This window comes from Anopheles arabiensis, chromosome 3 (assembly GCF_016920715.1).
Source record: "Anopheles arabiensis isolate DONGOLA chromosome 3, AaraD3, whole genome shotgun sequence".
Classification (NCBI taxonomy): domain Eukaryota; kingdom Metazoa; phylum Arthropoda; class Insecta; order Diptera; family Culicidae; genus Anopheles; species Anopheles arabiensis.
The window spans coordinates 12,095,354-12,115,231 of NC_053518.1; the positions used below are offsets into that span (position 1 = coordinate 12,095,354).

At 44.8% G+C, this 19,878-nt stretch overlaps 1 protein-coding gene across 4 annotated transcripts in view; it reads right to left on the reverse strand.

Moving 5' to 3' along the window:
• The window catches only part of LOC120904823 (locomotion-related protein Hikaru genki-like), a 124,088-nt gene that overhangs the window by 52,057 nt on the left and 52,153 nt on the right, over positions 1-19,878 (reverse strand). The gene's annotated exons all lie outside the window — the stretch shown is intronic.

Here is a 19,878-nt window from a genome sequence, read left to right on the forward strand (position 1 = left end):
CTCCTCTGCACTGCACGAAGCTCTCGGTTAAGCGATTTCCCAAAAACCGGATGACGGCTCACAACATTATTTTCTCACAGGACACATGAAGCGCGAAAAATCAACAAGACACGAGTTTCCCCCTGTACGACCCCCCACCCACTGAGTTGAGGCCTCTGTCCCGTGTGTCTCGAAGATGTTACACAGCCAGTGCCTTACGCGACCGGCTGCTTACACAACAAACCCCTTGGAGCGCGAATGAACGGCTCTTGAAAGGATGACTTCTGTGCAGCATTTGTCCGCTAGGTGTAAGCGGTGAACGAAGAGGGCGAACATTCTTCCACCGCTTTCACCCCATCCACACGCACACATACACACACATTCCCCAAGGATGTGAGGTCATGGAACCGAGGAAACTTTTGCCCTTTTGCAAAACCACCGACACGCAAGGCCCCGGCAAAGGCCCCGCCCGGTCGGAAAACAACCGACCAAAGACGCTCTCGACGGATGAAAATGATGAAATGCGTCGCTGCCGGAAACGTGGCCGTACTTTATTTGCACTTCCGGCAGAGCGATGTGATGAGAGATGTTGTGTGTTCTTTACTGGCTTCCTTTTTTTCTTATTCTTCTTGTTCTTTTGCCTACTGCTAGCCAAACATCCTGCTCGGTGGCATCAGGAAGCAGGCCGAGCAACCTCGACCGTGTTCTGACGTTTCAAAGCTTGTTTGAAAAACCATTTCACTTCAGCCTGTGTATGGCGCTACGGGGCAAAAGAAGGTGGGGGGCAGGCAAGCAAACCCCATTGCTGGAGAAGGGTTATCTTGTGGTGGATAACTTCCTCAACCAAGCGGCATCCCATCTACCCTCGCTTCTGTTTTGCCGCTGCAAAGAAAGTGCCCATCTTCTGGCCGTTGTTTTCTATGGTTATGGTTGTGCTGCTACTTCACTCGGCAAACATTCGGGCTCTCTCTTTCTCCTGGAATTCCTGCCCTGTCCACCCACAGAACCCCCCTAAAACGTTCACGGTCCGGAAGTTGCTGTGCAGTGGATGCCAAGCCACAGAGAGTTGAATAAAAAAACAGAGCCTGGAAGAGAAACACATTAAAACAACCAACAAAACGTCGAACAAAATAAAAGCTTATGTGCTTGCGTCGTGTTGCGGTTGGGGCCGGATTTGCACCGAATCGTCTATTGCGTAGGCCGTGATTGGCGTGGAATGTACCCACACACACACACACACATGGCTTAAACCTCAAAAATGTATGCCCACACTGGCAGGAAAAAGTTCTTCCCAGAGCAAAAAAACCCTTAATTCTCCTTTTATTCTTGCATATTGCTCTCTGTTCACCTTTACTTAAAAATGTTTCCCACCACCAGATGGTGCCAGCAGTCGGTGGTTCACACAGGGCACGAGAGAGAGAGAGAGACAGAGAGCAAAGTTCAAACTTTGCATTCCCGCTAGGCGCAAAAAGTTGCTCGACACAACAGGAATTTTGCACCATTCATCAAACATCAATCAATAGGGCGAGGGCTTTTTTCCCACTCAGGAATGCTATCTTCAAACTTGCTTCTGTGTGAGCGTGTGTGTAAATGTGTGGTAGCAATTTGCACATAACCAGTTTCCTTTTCCCCTTGGTTTTTTGTTGTTGTTTGTTTAACGAGCAGTAAAAAAAAAAGCCCCAACCAACCAACTAACCAACAAGCGCAACACGAATGGGAAATGTAGCTGCACACATTTTCACCCGCCAGATGTCGCAAATGATGTCCTGTCGATGGAAAACGACCTCTTCGCTTAGAATGGACGCCCTTCTGTGTGTGTATGGTTGTGTAGGCCGGTGTTAGTAGAATATAGGGGCAGTATTTTCCCATCCACTTTCATCCTACTTCTCTCTCTCTCTCTCTTTCTCTCTCTCTCTTCTTTCTCGCTTAAAAAGGCACAGGAACTCAGTTTTTGCTGCCATTTCTGTTCCGCCAACGTCTGCTCAACATCCGATGCTGTGCTGTGTGCATGTGATCGGTTCTATGTGTGGACGGACCTGTTTTTGTGTTTAGCATTCGTTTTAGTTCTTTTTTTCTTGTTGCTGCTGCACACACACCCCCGTACGGCACCAGCCCTTGCCTATATCCTGTTTGAGGAGTTTGTTGCATCAGCATAAATCAACAAGCGCTCTGCGCGTAGTAGCAATGGGGGAAAGTGCTTCCCTTGCGCGCAAATACTTCTGGGCGCGCGCGGCAGGCACAACGCGCGAGGACCCAGATACGGGACTGACACTGGCCTGGGGCAGGAATGCCTGTGGCACACAACGAAGAAGAAGAAGAAGAAGAAGCAGTGGTAGAGTTCATGCTCCCAGTTGCCCGTCCCAGTGCCATGGATGGAAGGAGAAACTGGAATCGTTTGCTCGTAAATAAAGCATGCTGTTTGAAAGTTTTGCGAACATTTGACTGTCGTTTGCTTTACTGCCTCTCGGCCTCTCGTTTCCATTTACCTGCCGTTCCCTGGTCAGTACCATTCCATTCCATGAAGGAAGGGGAGAGCATTGACCATGCACTCTCCCGGTCCCGCTTGCCAGCTTTGTCCTGTGTGACGCAAACACACAACAGCATTAGGAGGGGACGACGACCATCAACTCAGCTCAGCCAGATTGGAAAAGCGGCGAAAGGAAGCGGCGGGCAGCACACGAAAGAGCGAAACCCGTGGCCCATATAAAACTTGTGTCCTTCCCAGTGCCCCATTTCCTCCCCAGGATGCCCCCGCGAACGGAAACCGTCCGGAAGAAAAATGAAAAGCTGCTGCTTAGAAAACACGACGGCGAACCGCTGCTAACCGTTTTGCTTTTGATAGAGGTAAAGTTTTGTAGTTAAATTTTTCGGTTGACTTTTACCTCGCCGTCTTCCACCACGCCACGCCGCTCTCACCCATCCTCATCGCTCATTCATTTCACCCCACACCATGATCATCGCCGGAAGCAGCTGCTATGCAATAAATTACGCAAATTCTGTATTACTTCTCCTTCGCGTTGTTTTGTAAGTTCCTGGCGGAGTTTCATCCAGCGGGACGGGAGGGGAAAACACAGCAAGGTGCACTACTCCTTTTTTCTTTTAATATTTTCCCTCCCTGCTTAAATGAAAAGCCAGTTGTGTGAACGCGTTTCTCTAAACACATTCGCAGTAGCGTTCATATAGAGAGGCACTGACGGCGTTTGTTCACCTCTCTCTCTGTACAACCCGCTGTCGCTTTGTACGAAATAAGAATGTTGCTTCCAGGTTGCTCCCTAGCCACCCCTCCCACCACCCGTACCGTACCGTGGAGGGCAAGATGAAAATGAAAGAAAAGCATAAGTTTCATTGTTGTCCCATTTCCGGACTGCCGGAAAAAAAGGAAGAGTAGGGGGTGGTCGAGCATTTTTTAAGGTTCTGAAATAAAAGAACGTCTGACAATTCAAAGGTGAAACCAGGCCCGGCAGCAGAAAGCGCAAAAACTGTTAAGAAAGAAAGAAAATCCCCGTCCACACATACAATCGGCAGGAGGCGGAAGTGCAAAAAAATTACTTTCCTTTTGACTTTCCCTTTACGTACGCGCTTGCTCCTTTTAACCCTTGCTGCTTGCTCGCAACAACACGACGGGAGGGTGGAGGAATTTTCGCTTCCTGAACATATACACTCCACCACCTGCTTTCACGTGGGGGCTGTGAAAGTCTTGTGATACAATTCCAATTTTAAAGCGCTTGTCGTTTTTATGACACATTGCCGCACGAGGGACAGGGGAGCTCGCGCGGATGAAAACGGGAGAATTTGTTTTAATGAAATTTTGAAGCATAAGAACAACCGAAGCATGAACTCGCCCGCCCGAGCGTTGCCACCATTCTGTGTCGCTTTCGAGCGGTATATGTGCAATGAAGATGCTGCAATGTTTATACAATTGCATACTGTTGGGGATACTTTCGGCATCCCACGAGCACCATGATCGAGTGAAAACGCAAGCCGCTTCAACACCCGAGCGAGCTGTATGGGAACAGGGGAGCAAAATGACCGCGTTATAGATGTTTGAATTTGTGTCTAGATGTAATGTAAAAATTACAACTGAGAAATCTAAATCATTCCAAGTTTTCAGTAATAATAATGACAACAATAATATTAAAAATGACAATAATAATAATATTAATGATAATAGTTAAAAAAACAATAATAATAATAATGATAATAATAATAATAATAATAATAATAATGATAATAATAATAATAATAATAATAATAATGATAATAATAATAATAATAATAATAATAATAATAATAATAATAATAATAATAATAATAATAATGATAAGAATAGTTATAATAATAAGAATAATAAATATAATAATAATAATAGTAATAATAATAATAATAATAATAATGGTAAAAAAAATAATAATAATAAAAATAATAATAATAATAATAATAATAAAAAATAATAATAATAATAATAATAATAATAATAATAATAATAATAATAATAATAATAATAATAATAATAATAATAATAATAATAATAATAATAATAATAATAATAATAGTAATAATAATAATAATAATAATAATAATAATAATAAAAATAATAATAATAATAATAATAATAATAATAATAATAATAATAATAATAATAATAATAATAATAATAATATTAATTTTATTGTATTCGACGAAATGGATATACATTGAGGCAAAATTGACAAGCATCAAACGGGAACACATCCGTTTTGGACAGGCTATTTTGGAATTCAATATTATCAATTAGGTAATAGAGTCTATTTATTTGGAGTAACTTATTCTAGCTTATTCACTACGGGTCGTTGCATTCTAGTCTTGACCCCACGACGGGCATGTTGTTAGATCGTACATGTTGACGACTGTACCAGTAAACCGATCATTGTATTTCCAATGTACCACGAGCATTGATTGTATTTCATAATTTATTATTTTCATTTAAAATAAAATCACGAGTTATAAAACAATCAATGTGCATGATCACTACACTTTATGCTGATCTTGCTTAACTTGCTTATTCTAAATGTGTACATTTGCCAACTCCGAACATTATCATTTCGTCCCACATGTCCGTTTTGCCACGGAATCCCCTACTTCACGTTGCATCCGTTGCGGTGTGTAATAACCTTGCAGACAGTTGCAATCACCACCACCACCACGGACAGCTCGACAGGAGGAAAAGATAACGAGAAAAAGAAACCCCCACCATAACCCGAAATACGCTCGGTTCACTTTTTCGGGCAGTGCATTTTCCGCATTTTCACGATTTTCCACACACACACACACACTCGCACGCTGAACGGCGAGGCAGTGGAAAGTATTGTGAAATTGATTTATTTCGTTAACAGTGTTTCCACATGAACCCACATTTACCATGGCTGTATGAGCACCGAACCGTCGCACCGTTCCCTGTTGCATTGGAAATTTGCATTTCCACACTCTTTCCCTTCCCCTTCCTTGCCACACTGCAACCATTTCCATGTTTGCATGTAATTGTAGAAAGCGAAAGAGCGAACGAAACGAGAAATTCCCGATCCCAACCATCCAATGGCTCGGTTTGTACTGCTCGAGAGTTGCAGATTGCGAAACCGAGCGGTGGCCCACAGGCCAGGCGAACACCAGGCTGACTACTAGTTGGTGTGTAAAACGTTGGAATGTTTGCAGTTTGTGGTCCCGTTTGCCATGCCAACGCCATTCGCTGCATCGTGCGCGTTGGACAATTTCTGTCCATCCGTCCCCGGCTGGTTGGCTGGCTGGCTGACAACAGTTGCTGAAGGTTGATGGCAATGCACACCCGAGAATACAAGCATACACACACACACACCGACAAACAGACAGATAGACAGGCAATGGGTTTTTGGCGCATCCACTTCTACGTGGAGAGCATTCACTCTCGGCCGGTTCGGTGCAGTAGTGCACAACCAGAGAATGCACAACCGGATGCGATGTGCTAAGCGCAGTGAGGCAAATTTTCACACCCAACTTCCCAGCTGCAAGAGCTCCACCAGGCACAGGACCTCCATTTTGGGGGGGGGGGCGGTGGCACAGAGAGTACATTATGCCGGTTTTATTTCTTCCCTGTTCGAGCACTCTTGGAAATTATATTATTTATCCATCATGCTAAAATTTTCAAAACGGCTGCAATGAGCGAGGTCGATCGAAGTACAGCGAAGAAACAGAGCAGAAATTAATTTAATAGTGTTCTCGCTGTGGTTTGTGGAATTCTCTTTTTCTGTACTTGGTTAGGAGATAGATAGATAGTGCTGAAGGGAGGGAAAGAGAAAGAGAGTGTGGAAAGGTAGAGGAACCACTTGAGCGTAAAACCTTAAGTTTATGGTTCAAGTTTATGTAAAGCGAAAAGTTAATGCATAAACTTTTAATATCCTAGTTATGCAGGGTAGCTTCTGGTCAGGGCCTGGACCAAGAACAAGTATTGAAAGCAGTTTCTATCAATTTACTGGTTCCAGTAATGATCTCAGCTCTAGTGACAATACCAGTTACTATGTCGGTCCTCGTTGGACCGATTCTAATTTTTTTTTCTTTACCCCTTTTCCCAGCTATAATCATCACCTTCACCATCCTGTTCCCCACGAAAGTATCCCAGATGGTATGAAGTCTGATAATAATTCTGCTTTTATCACTCTCTCTCTCTTCTTAGTCGTGCATCCCAAAGTGGAACTGTAACAGATACCTTTGGGCTTCGGTTTTAGATACAATCGCAGACAACCGGAGAAATTCAAACAGACTATGAAATATAAAATTTCAGAGGAAAATTTTGGTCAGGAATGTTTAGGAATTCTACGAATCAATTTGCGGTTATGACGGACACTGAATACACATCAGCAAGTGCCATCTTGAAGAATAAGCAGTACTCCGTTGATGTTGTCGTATAAATTAAGGCACAGTTTGTTATTATGAAGTTTCAAGTTACAAAAATGAAAAAACGAGTATTATGATTGACACTTTATAAATGTAGTAAAATCCGACCAAAAACATTGTAGCGATAGAGCGCCTAAGCATCGTACATTAGCGTAACACGTATACTGTATTGCCATTTGAACACAATACAAAAAGGAGTTAAATTTAGATTTGCAAGTTTATGAAATAATAATGGTTACGAATCTCAAAAAAAGAAGAAAAATGCTGAAATACATATAAGCCCTGAATGTTCAAAAACTACAAAAAAGTTAAAAACATTAAACAAAAATTTGATACACAGTGGAGCGTTTATCCGGGCTTCTCCGGGATATGCGAATAACAAGGAAAACGAGTCTTCTTCTTCTTCTATTTGGCGTAACGTCCTAACGCGGACATGCCGGCCAATACAGGCTTTCGAGACTTAATTCATTACCACGTAGCCGGATAGTCAATCCTTGCTACGGGAGGACGGTCCATTCTGGGATAGCGAGTCAAATAATATATTTTATCACCACCTCTTAGTTTTAATAAATTTTTAGAAAATTATCTAATTTTTTTATAAAAATAACCCAGTTTGTATTAACTTTATGTTTTTCCCATAAGAATATTTTAAATTTGCTTCAATTATCGTGTCTTTTGTTATGACAATGTGTTCTTTTAACCGCTTTTTCAAATATCCTCCTCGTAACGCAATGTCACCATTTCATTGAACTGTCATTTCTCAACAGCACGGGTAAACGGACAGCCGGATGAAAGGTACCCTTATAAACGGTGCTCCACTGTTTTTAGTATAATAGGGTGTGGGCGACATTCGAGTAAATCAAATATAATGTTCCAATTTATTGAAAAAAAATCTAATAAAATATATTTTATTATGTAAAAAACCATAGCAAGACAGAAAAAAATCCCCTGAACGTGCAAAGTCAAAAAAGGATGCTTTGTGCCGCTACTTCACGCATCAAATTTCAACAGTTTCTTAGAACGAAAAAAAGAGTATAAAAATCACTGCATAAAAAATTGCATAATGTAAACCGAAACATCCAACAAACAACATGAAGACTGAGTGCCTAACAAATGTCTCATTAACTGTCCAAAAAAGGTGCCCCCGCCCCCGTCTCCAACCGAACAATGGACCCAAGTCCATCTGGCTAGATGGGCGTGAACGCAAGTTAATGATCATTTAGTGCAAATGTCAATAAAATAAACAGCAAAACCGCCGGGGCGATGACAAATGGAAAAAGAAGACATAAAAGACACCACACCAGCACCGCAATCTCACCCCTGAAATCCACCCACGCCCTTGTCCAGACCAGGGACCAAACCTCGTAATTTATTCATCGACATCTTCACGCAGCCCCGCGCCCTGCTGCAACCCTGCATCAACCCTCACCAAAACACTAAAGAAAATGGGGCGTCATTTTATTTACGGTCCAAGGGAAGCTACACCGGCCGCCGCTCGACAATCGCAATAAAAGTTTACAAATGATTTTCCATCATTTTTGTGTTTTTCATTCGTCTCGGGGGAGTTTGTTTGCTGTTGTGTTTTTTTCTTCTTTAAATTTAGTCGCTGACGAGCGAGACTTTCTCTCTCTCCAGTTTGTTTTTTTTTTTATATTTTTCCCTTTGTGTTTATTTTGTCCGCGAACTGTATCCACATGGCTGGACGATTTTATCCTCGTTTTTTCACACGCGACGCTAGGGGGAAAGCACCTAAAACACAAACAGTTGCGCGTCCCTTTCGCTACCGTCGGTTGGAGGAATAAAAGTTTCGTTCGTAAAAAAAAGAATGCTCGTAAACACTCCACTCCAGCAGCCACCCCTAAAGCTGTGCCGATAGATACCACAGATAGGCGTCCTTCCGAGCAGGCCGCTCCTCAAACGCTGGCGATCAAAAGGTGTGTCCATATTATAAATGGACTGTCAGTAGAGACTCTTGGTGGAATGGGCCAGCAGCAGGGGCAAAAAGTGGCCGCAAGGGAGGGCGAAGCAAATCCTCCACTTCTCCATGTCTCTTGCAGCAGCAGCAGCCGTAGCTGGGATAGGCCAGCCCCACGAGTGGGTGCAAAATGGTAGCAGCAATCGAGCAAACTGTCAAAAAGTGTGATCAATCTTGGCGCGAAATGGAAAACAAACATAATCGAATTGCAGCGACGCGTGCAGTGTGGGGGCACGAAGCTCTGAGCGTCCACGCTTATGTTGGACACCCTTTTGCACGGGACTTTCCAAAATCCGAAATGCCGAATTCAATGCACCTCTAACTGCATTCAGCGGGGGCCGTTCCATCTTTTCCCGTCGTCACACGATAGTCGTGTCGGATATTGAAAACGGTTCGATCCGGTTCGTGTCCGGTTTGCCTTCGAAACAGTTGCCACGGTGGTGTCGGTGCGAATCAAACATTCGAGAGAGAGAGAGAGAGCTGGGATGTTGTCACTATAACTCGTCCTGACATTGCGCTGCCCGTATTCCCACCAGCCCTAGCACAAATGAGTAATTCGAACCCGCACAAAACAAGGCGTACACCTGCCGATGCCGTCCGTGAAGCAGGTTAGCATCAAATGGGCCCACGTCACACGGGCAAATGCCTTCAGAAATCGAATGAAATCGAAAGCCCCATGCTAGCATGTCGTTAGCTGGGTAGAATTGCTTCTTTCTGTCCGTCTGTGGTGTGCTCGAAACAGAAAACCAACCAGCAGGCTCGAGAAAAAAAAACAACGAAAAAAACATGATTGATGATGCTGACGACAAGGACACTGTCGTTCGAGATCGACACACTACGTCCGCGTTCGGTCCGGTCTGGTGAGCTGGCCGCACAGTACATGATGTGATGATGAATCAAGGGCTTTTTTGCTGCTGCTGCTGTATGGCTGCCGTTGACGAGTGTTCTCGAAATCGTTTTCCATTTGCAAACAGTTCCTCTAGCAAAGGGGACAAAAGGGAACGCACATTAGCAATCCGCTTCCATCAATGGAGCTCGAGTCGAAGAGAGCAACACAGCAACAGCAACAACAAAAAAGTCCATAAACGGGTGACGAGTGAAATATAATTTTGCATAGAACTTTGTGCATAACCGGTAGGAGCAGGACGTGTTACGTCCAGCGAACTGGTGTCTCGATCCATTGTTTCATTACAGGCATTCCCCGGAGTACGAACCGTTGTGCTGCCGAACTTGTAAAAGTGCATGGGAAAAAACAGACCCCCACGTCAACGCCACTCCATCCGGTTCGAAGGGCCAATTTTGATGGTTGCACACTTGTGCGGGAAGGTTCTGGGAATCCGGCCGGCCGGGGTCCAGGCGACACAGTCCAACAGTCATCAGGCTGGGCGGGACAGACGGCTCGTGAAACAACAGAGCAACACCATTAAGCGCGTGTACCTCCACCAGCAGCAATTTCCCCGAAACACAAAGAACAGTGTGAGGGCACTTAAATGGACCAAGAGCGTACTGGCGAAATCCTTTTCCTTGTAAAAGGCATGGAGGATCGGTTTTTTGTGCTAGTTACTTTGCCTGCACTGCAACACCGTCTCAAACCGACGGGGCTCATTATGCTGCCCGAACCCGGGCTGCTGTTTACCACGCGCGAATGTTGCGACGGTCTTGATTCTGTCTCAGTTTGCGCACATTTTGTCTCGACCGAACCAGAACCACCGGTGCTCCGGAATACACGGGAAAGGACGTTAAAGCATCCGTACAGGATATGAGTGGTACCAGAACACGCTCGGACACACACACACACCCACACACGCTGAGACAGAGGATGCGCTGTTGCCCACGTTTATGAAGTATGAACTTGATGATACGGTTGAAGTTGACCTTTTTCCTCGAGGTCTTGCACATTTTCTATCATCCCACACCCACACAGTCTGTCGCTTTTCCCATCACTTCCAGTGTAGGTTCGGAGGCTATGTCCTGTGAGTAGCCGTTGTTTTTTTTCTGTTGTTGTTTGCCTGTTTGTAGCCAGAGTTAGCAGCGTGGACTCTGCAGCAGAGAGAAGTTTGTTTCACTCTGCAAAACTGTTACTGACCGGACGGACATGAGAAGAGCCAGAGCTACCGGATGCACTCCGATGCTGACTACTGACCACCCCAACGACGCTACCATACATCCGTCGGAAAAAAGAGGAAGTGGGATGTAAAAAAAAAACGGAGATTACAAAATAACGAAAATGAGGAAGTGCTCCTCCTGCCAGTTCTTCAGCCCCGGGACGCACGTGATGCGATGATGCCTTCCTCATTCCACTTGTCTGTTTCTTGTCAACGAACGGATCCTTGGTTTGGTTGTTTTTTTTGTTCGCTCTAATTTAGCTCCACTTGGTGCCTGATGTTGCACGTAAAGGAATGAAGTAACGATGGGTCCTCTTTCGCATCGCTGAAGTGCTTCTCACTTTGCGTCAGTCAGGAATCATGGACCTGGGCTGTGTGCTGCTAGATGGCGGTATAAAACAGCAACATTACAAACGATAAAGAAAATCAAGGATAAACACCAAGACTCCGGAGGTTCCCACGGCTGGCAAACATATGTGACCGGATGATGTCGGCGCTTGTGTGCTTGCCGCAGACCCTGGCTGATGTTTACCCAAATCGGAGGCAAACGATGGGAAACAAGCTGATTAGTTGTTAGTCGTCAACGTTATCCTTCTCCAGGTTTCAGGTTTCCCTACACAGAGCAAGACCCCTTGTCAATCTTGTCCGCTGTCCAGCCGGGCAACGTTCGGAGCAGGGACGACGACTTGTCGGGTGATGTGTTTTCTGGTTTCAAAATGGGCAAAATTGAGCTGCCCAAAACACTCCCAACCCCCTTGTGAAGGGATTTTCGTGAAACGACTTCCGAAAACCAGGAGAACACATCCGGACGGACGGACAGCTCTCAGTAGCATCGTGCGACTGCAAATGGGCACCGAACCACGGCACGGAACCAATCGATCTTGGGTAACGAGGAGCGTTTAAGTCGAGTCGTTCGACGAATTTTCAGTCATTTCTTGCCAACGTTTGGGCTCTTTGGGGAATAGGTCTGCAACGTGGCAGCCCCGGACAGAACCGGACCTGGGTGTTTTGCTTTCAAACGAGCGCAACTTCCAAAAACTGGGGAACGTCCGCCAGACGAGCGGATGAAGATGTGTTACAACCCGTTCGAGAACCTTCGGTTTCGTGAGTTGAGGATAGTTTACTGCTACTACTGCCAGCAGCTGGGAATGGGAAGGAAACTTTTACCCACACCACCACACTTGGAACGGTTTGCCAAACCATCGTGGAGCTCCGTCGAGCGCCATAAAAGAAAATGTTATTTAATCCTCGGCGCAACGATACCTTTCCATAAACGATGGCGCTCTCGAAGGCAACATAAACGTTTAACGTAATCCTGCCTGGTTTGTTGCTCCCCTTCACCTTCCTGCTTTTCTTTCCCTTCCCTCTCTCTCTCGCCACTCTTTCTCTTCATTGCGTCTTCATCACACCGGTGTCCACACAAAGCGCCTGTCATGGCGGCAGTCGTTAAAAACAGTCATTCACCGTCTGTTGTCTGTGTGTGTGTGTGTCTGGCTGCATTTTCCCAGTGCGGTTTGGAGAATGTTTGTGTGGCGCGTACATCCGCACAACAGTGGCCAGCGGTACCTCGAATCGGATGATGGTCTGAAGACATATCGTTGCGATTATAATTGGGAACACATTTTTTATTCCATCATCCGCTACCGCGCTACTTTCTCCAACTTTCTCCACCCCACTCTCCTTTCATTGGTTTGAATAGATATAAATGGTGTGCCACAGTGCGGAGGCCAGCGCTGGTCCGATGTATATATACGACCACAGAGCGGATGCCCATTTACGGTTTTCCCTCTTGCGGTTCTCGGTTCAGTGCACCGTGTCCTCGGGCCCGATGTCCTTCTTCAGGGGGAGGGTATGGGTCCCACAAACCAGTTGGAAAACTCACATTCCACAAAGCATTGCACCGGGACGGGATTTAAGGTTTTTTTTCGCTCTCTCTTGCCGTTCTCCGCAGCGCTCCACAGCTCGGCTTCACATATTTTCGCTTTTCTTGCTCGCTGCTGCACGACGATAAAGCCACGTGTGCTTGATCATGTGAAACTGTCGTGCCGAGCCGGTCCTTGCCGGCCATACTTGGGACGGTGGGGTCGGTGTCGATTTCACATCTGCTTCTCATCCTCCTAGTTTTCCCAGCCAGGACTACAATAAGCAACATTGCGCTCCACTTAATGCGAGCGGAACGATCTCTCTCTGTACGCTTTTCACTACCGGAAAGCACAAAGATTTGGGTTTATTGTTTTCCATCTTTCCAGCACACACACCCACACACATGGCCTGCATTTCATTTTCATCCCATACTTATGACCACACACACACACACAGAGACACGTGCACCATCGTTTTCGATCATCATGACTTGCGACTAAACGCTTCGTTATTCTCTATTTCCTCTCAACAGGGCCATTGAAATAAAGACGATACGGAACGACGTTCGCACATCCCTGCCTCGTTGTGACGCAGCCTATAAGAGGGGTGGTGATGGTGGTATGGGTAGCCCATTATCGACAAACTGTGCCGATTGAATTCAATTGTATTTTGCACCGACGACGGGGGATGTGAGCGTCTCTTCTAAGCGCCCGTCGAATCATCGTCCTAGAGAGAGAGCTGGGCCGGCGAAGGAACGAGGAAACCCGATAGATATGCTGTTGCTTTTACAACCGCATCGAATTTGCATAATTTTATCATTCACAGCTCCTCTTGCTCCACACACACACATGCGATTCTTCCGCCATGGGGAGCGATTCGGGAATGGCTTTATGCCGTTGCCCCGACGGCAAAACTTCGACCGGGCACGGGCGGCTGTTTTCGAATGCAGCATACGAATCGTGTCTTGGGCCGTGTGTCCTGTCCTCCGTCGTCCGTCCGATTTTATTCCATGCGATCTATCCAATCATACAGGGTTTTCCAGGAGTTCTCATAGCTGTGGGACACTTTATTTACTCTTTCTTAAGTGAAATGAACTTAATGTACCAGAAATTGGACTCTATAGCATCCTTGTTGGACAAATCCAATAGGAATTGTTGAGTACAATTCCCAACAACTCAAGCTCACTTCCTATAAGAAAGAGTCGAGAAAGTGTCCCGCAACTATGAGAACCCCTGTAAAACCCTGTATTGCACACACACACACACACACACACACACACATGATTAGAAGACAGTGAGGTGCTGAAAACGGGACCGGCAGCAACATCTAAATAATGTTTAGAGCCTCGTTCGGTTGTTAAATTGATATAATAAGTACCAGAGCACACAGTACAACCCCACTGCCCAAGCAGCTCGCCGATCATCTTCTCTATCTCTTTGCAGCGAGCGTTGCTGTGGGTGCAACATATTTTACCTACACCCTGGCCGGGTTCGAGTGGACGTGTCAGCGCATACACACGAGTTCCCATTTTGGTGCAGACAACGCCACGTATGTGACGACGGGGAAGTCGATAATTATATGTGTCCACACCGAAGGGCCTCCACCTGCCCCCGAGCCTCTAATCATATTCCGTCGTTCCCTACGATTGCACCGCTGCAACCACACCCCACCTCTCACAATTGGAGGAGGGGATAAATATTTCATTAATGACTTAACTTAAAATGCGACGAGCGTACCGGTCGGTATTACCGGAGAAAACGAGCCCAATGAACCGGATGTGGCCAGGATGTGCACACTACCGGCCACTTCCACACCAAAGCACGAACAGACAGAGCACACACACACGGCCTAGTGCGCTCGGTCCCACGTTTTCCTTTAGTGTGCGCGCGCGGGCAGCAGAGAACCGCAAACCGAAGTGCAAATATTTATGGACTGCAATCTACGTGTCTGCCAGCGCCGCCTGTTTTCCACCCAGCGCCCGAATGAGGGGATGAACCGTGTCGGTATGTTTGCTCGCTAGCGTACACATAAACAAATTAAGAGCGCGCACACACACCCACACATATATTGGGTCGATTCGAAGGATGCAGCAGTACCAGCAGTCCGGATTTCAATTCTCCCAAGCCCCGATCAGGCCGGTGTCAGGCTTTGCATTATAATTTAATTATCGACCATGTACACAAAATATGCTGCTACTCTTATGTGTGTGTGTTTGTGAGTGTGTATGTGTTTTATATTCAGGACCACACTGTCCCCAAGTGTCCTTCTTCCCCGGTGGGAGTTTGTTTTACTTCGCCCCAAAACCAGGCGGAAGGAGAAGCCAGCGGGGGTTTTGGGTGGGGATCAGGACCTTTTGATTATTTCAACAATTTCCTCCCCCGCCTTTTAGCCGGTCACACTGTTGGTCACTTCTGCGGGTTTGCGAAAGTTCATTGGTGGGTGGACTGATCCTGTCCGGTGGTCTGGGCCTGGGCCACATTCCTTACAACTCGGGGGCAATCGGGACTCGGGTGCAAATAACAAAAAAACACACAGTTTTTGGGTCCATCCAATTTATTTCGCACTGCTCCTTCCCCCTCCTCCTCCTCCTCCTCCTCCCCTAACCAAACTCAACCGGCTTTTTATTTCACCCGCCCAAAGCAGAGTTTTATATTTCAGCTGGCAGCTGGGCCCCGCGCGCATATGGATTTGTTTTCGCGAAACACGAAACCCAGCTGGAAATGGGGACTGTCGTACGAAGCGATGAACACATCAAGTGTAAACGAGAATGTGCGTTTGAACGTGGAATTTAAAAAAAAAAACAACGCACAGTGCCCGTGGTCGTGGGGTGTTGAGAAAAATTGTTTTATCCATATTTAATACCGCATAGCCATATGGGGGGGGGGGGAGGCACCAGTGCGTGTGCTCTGCGTCATCAGCGCAGCTCTGGTGGTTAATTTCATTTTTTATTTGTTTACCTTTTTTAAATGATTGGCCTGATGTTCGGAGCCGGCCGGTCCTCATCCACTCAAAAGAAGTTAATTGCAGCACTCGTTTGGGCCTCTTTCGAACCCCTTTTGGACCCAGCCTGCCTGCGGAGAGGTTGTTTACGGTATTTCGTTTACGGCCGGGTGGGAACAATAATAATAACAATAATAAGGCATAATTCATCATGCCATTTGGTTGGGATCAATTTTTGCGCAATCAACCGATAGAAAGGGTTGAGGAGCAAAGAAGGTTGAGGATGGAGGAGCGGGGAGCAGAGCTTTTTTTTACTACCACCAAAAACTCTGCTCTGATGTATGGTGCTGGTGTTCTGCGACTGACAGATAAAAGTACTTTTTCGATAAATTCGTTGGGAGTTAAAAATGAACTTTGCACTGGGCTTTGTGGATGTGCAATGAGAATGTTAATTCATTTCGTTCCGAGCATACATGGACAGGAAATCAATGATGCAATGGAATTAATGAACAAACAGAGCAGCATTTCAATGTTCTGGCTAAAAATGTGTGCCGATATTTAATTTTACCGTAGACTTTTCTTCGTTTCAGTTTCGTGTTATCGGGAATTGTGGATGTGTTCGCTTCCGGTGGGATCAAATAGTCCAAAAATGAATCTTACAAGAAAGAGCTTTTTTGTTTTCACTACCATACCTTACGCTAAATCTCATTAATCACTTGCATGCAAGCAGTGCACAATCTTTTCTCAACAACTAGTTCTTAAACAACAGATTATGAACCTGCGTTATGGGAAAGAATGCACAGGCTTTTTCTAAGTAAATGTAACAGCATCTTGTAATCCCATGTTTTATACGAAGACCATCGAACAGGATCTATACCGAAAAGTTTCTATGTTGAATATCTAAGAGAATTCACAACCTGCTAAAGCAGAATATACAATGCTAATGAGAGCATGGCCTCCTGAGGGAAGAAAAACTTGAGAGAATTTTCCGGATATGGCCTTGGCTTATAGCTTTGTAAAAATTAAGGTTAAATATACGAGCAGCATGTTGCCAATATTGATAAGCCAGAAGTCAGGAAAAAGAAAAGAGATGATTAAACTCAATTATAAATCGTACGTTACAGTTTTGAAATAATCGCCATGTGCCAGAAGACCTGAGATAAATATTTGCACGAACAACACAATCCCTTGAATCAGAAATAGCTTCAGTAAACAGATGTGATATGAAACTTTTTTTTGTTTTTTTCGCGTAAATAATAACAATTTTGACCATTCCAGTTTACATTACAGACGCGTCGAAACGGTATATAGCGTCACCAAATTCAAATTCGAATGGTTAGAAATGGTTAGAATCGCTAAACAAACGTTCAAATTTGTAAAATTTTATAAGGTTGCATCCAGTGCAGCAAAATGTCATGAGTATCACGAGAAATTTCACCAACGAAAACAATCAACATATCCATGGTAGCTTGATGCTCATTAGTCAATAACAGTGCGTTATGACAGGCAGAACACGACATGTGAATACTTGAGTCCAAAGCGATACTCTGACTGACAAGCTTAACTTAATGTCGGCGCAAGCATAATCATGATTTCTGGCGGTGAATAGTGCTGCCAAATGCCACTGTTTCATTCATCAACACTCATGAGTGAAACGAAGCTCAAATCAGATCACGAGAGCGAGAAAACATGCTCATTTTGTTTCTTGGAACCACTCGCACGCACCGGACATCTCCCATAACTATCGTGATGTTCACCGACTGAAAATGTCGCGACCAAGTGATTGAACACGAGTTGGTTGCACACAATGTCACCAAGCATGCGATGGTCGCACCAACTGTTTGAGGCTCGCCTCTGATCTTTGCAGTAGAGCTCGTGACGCTGACATGATTTTGTTTCAGTCGGAACTTGTCACGACTGAGTGAGTGACATTTTGCAGAATTGATCACAGTAAAAAAAAGTCATACCAAAGTGACTAACCAAACGTTGGTTGCTAAAATGTCACCAAGCGTGTATTGGTCAAACTAAACGTTTTGTGTATCACAATTGATTATCAAAATTGAGTACGTGACGCTGATATGGATTTTGTTTCAGTCAGATTTTTTATGACATTGACAGTGACATTTTGCAGCACTGGTTGCATCCCATCAAAAACGGAATATGCACGGAGCTATCACCAAACAATCAAAATGAATTTACTCTTCGGCAAGGATAATTAAGTACAAGCAATGCCCAGACTTTTTTCGAAGCTTTTCATCTAGTAGTACAATTGGAAAACAGAAAAAGACACTAAAGTTGTTTTAATGTAAATTTTACAAACATGCTTAAAAATTTGTTTATCCTAATTGTCTCACAACAACTATTTTATAACCTTTCACGCTAAACGACTTTAATCTAAATGTTACAACTAAATGTTTTAAGGCAAGAACAATTATCGTTCTGCCTTTGTTATAGATATCTAAAGAATCGAAAAAATACCAATATAAGTTATGACGCGAGCCATAATCACTCTGAACTTTATTGTTCACTTATTGTATTGATGATTTTGATTCTAGAGCATTCTAGAGCATAGTTCAACAAGTTTCTTATATGAATAAATCGTTGTAATCGTCCTATTGCAAATCAATAGTAATGATCCAAAAAATCCGGTCGGAACAATCTTAAAAAATATGGCATCAAAAAATTTCGCGAAACAACCATAATTTTGTTTGAAAAAAGTGCGCACTATACTCGATAAAGTACGATACATTATTAGTACCGAAATATACAATATACACATCATTCAATCAAAAGCATTAAAATTAAACGCCTACGTTCTACACCACTAGCAACAAATAAACGGTTTCATCCCAGCGAAATGACACACTCCCTCTCTCATTCTTTCTCTCTGGCGTGTAATTCGTTCCACCTAATTTCTCACTCAATGCCATAACTCACCTAGCCTCGTCTCAAAAATTAAGTACTTTGGGTTCTGATGAATAGCTCGTTTCACGTTCCGCTCCGCCCCACCCTTCCCATTGGGCAAAAAACTTCCGTTGCGTCACACAATCGAAATGTGATAATGTCGAATAAATGTCACGCTGCGGGCAGTAATTGCTGACAGGCGGGATACAGGCCGATTGGCACCAGTCCAACAATTTCTCGTTAAGCCGCCACTTTCACCCTCACCTAGGCAAACCGCAAGCACATCCCACTTGTGCCACACTTCTTACGTTACGCAAAATACGTAACACCCCGTGCTGCTGCTGCTGCTGCTGTCCTTCCTTTTCTCCTTCCATTTTCTGCCGTCCGGAAAACCCGATTCGTTTTCACATCCTGACAGATATTGTGTTCCATACGACAAACAAATAAATCTTCTTCCCACACACACATATACACACTCATCCTTCCCATTGAAACACACACACGTACTTCACACAGACAAATGCGCTGATGATGATGTTCTGATGGGAGTTTGCTCACCCGAGCACTCGAGCACCCTCTGGCCGGGGTGGAAACGCTGTAGAACGGAAGGTGTTTCAATTGAAGGGTAACGTAACAAGCCGCTTTTTTACTCTTCGCAATCTTGTATCTCTGTGGCGGGTTTGGGTCGAGTATTACAGGATAACAATTCATTCCATATGTACATACACACACACACGCACACACAACATACAATGCCACTTTCAACTTCACGAGCCAAATCCGAAAGCAATCCGAAATTCCCAGTATCGAAAAGTAAGGCTCAACCTCATCCTTAGCATCCTGTATCATGTCGTGCTCGAAATGCTCCAGCCCCACAAGAGCACGCTTCCCTTTGGCCCGCACCGAGCGATGATTGATATTGGAATGTATTGTGCGAAACGGAGCTCTTCGCAGCAACAATGCCCACCGGTAGTAACGGTTACACGCTATTAGACATTTTCACAGTGGAAAATCTCGAAAGGAAACGGTGCAAATGTAACCGGGGACGTACCATTCTTGGCCGGCCCTCTTGGCGGGTAAGACGCAGAGTGCAGCGCAGAGAAAGGGAAATGGTGAGGGAAGATGGAACATAATCAAAATCTATCAAAAGCATTGCTGCTTCGGGTTGGTTACATTATGAACGACAGGGCACAAAACCAGGGCTCACGA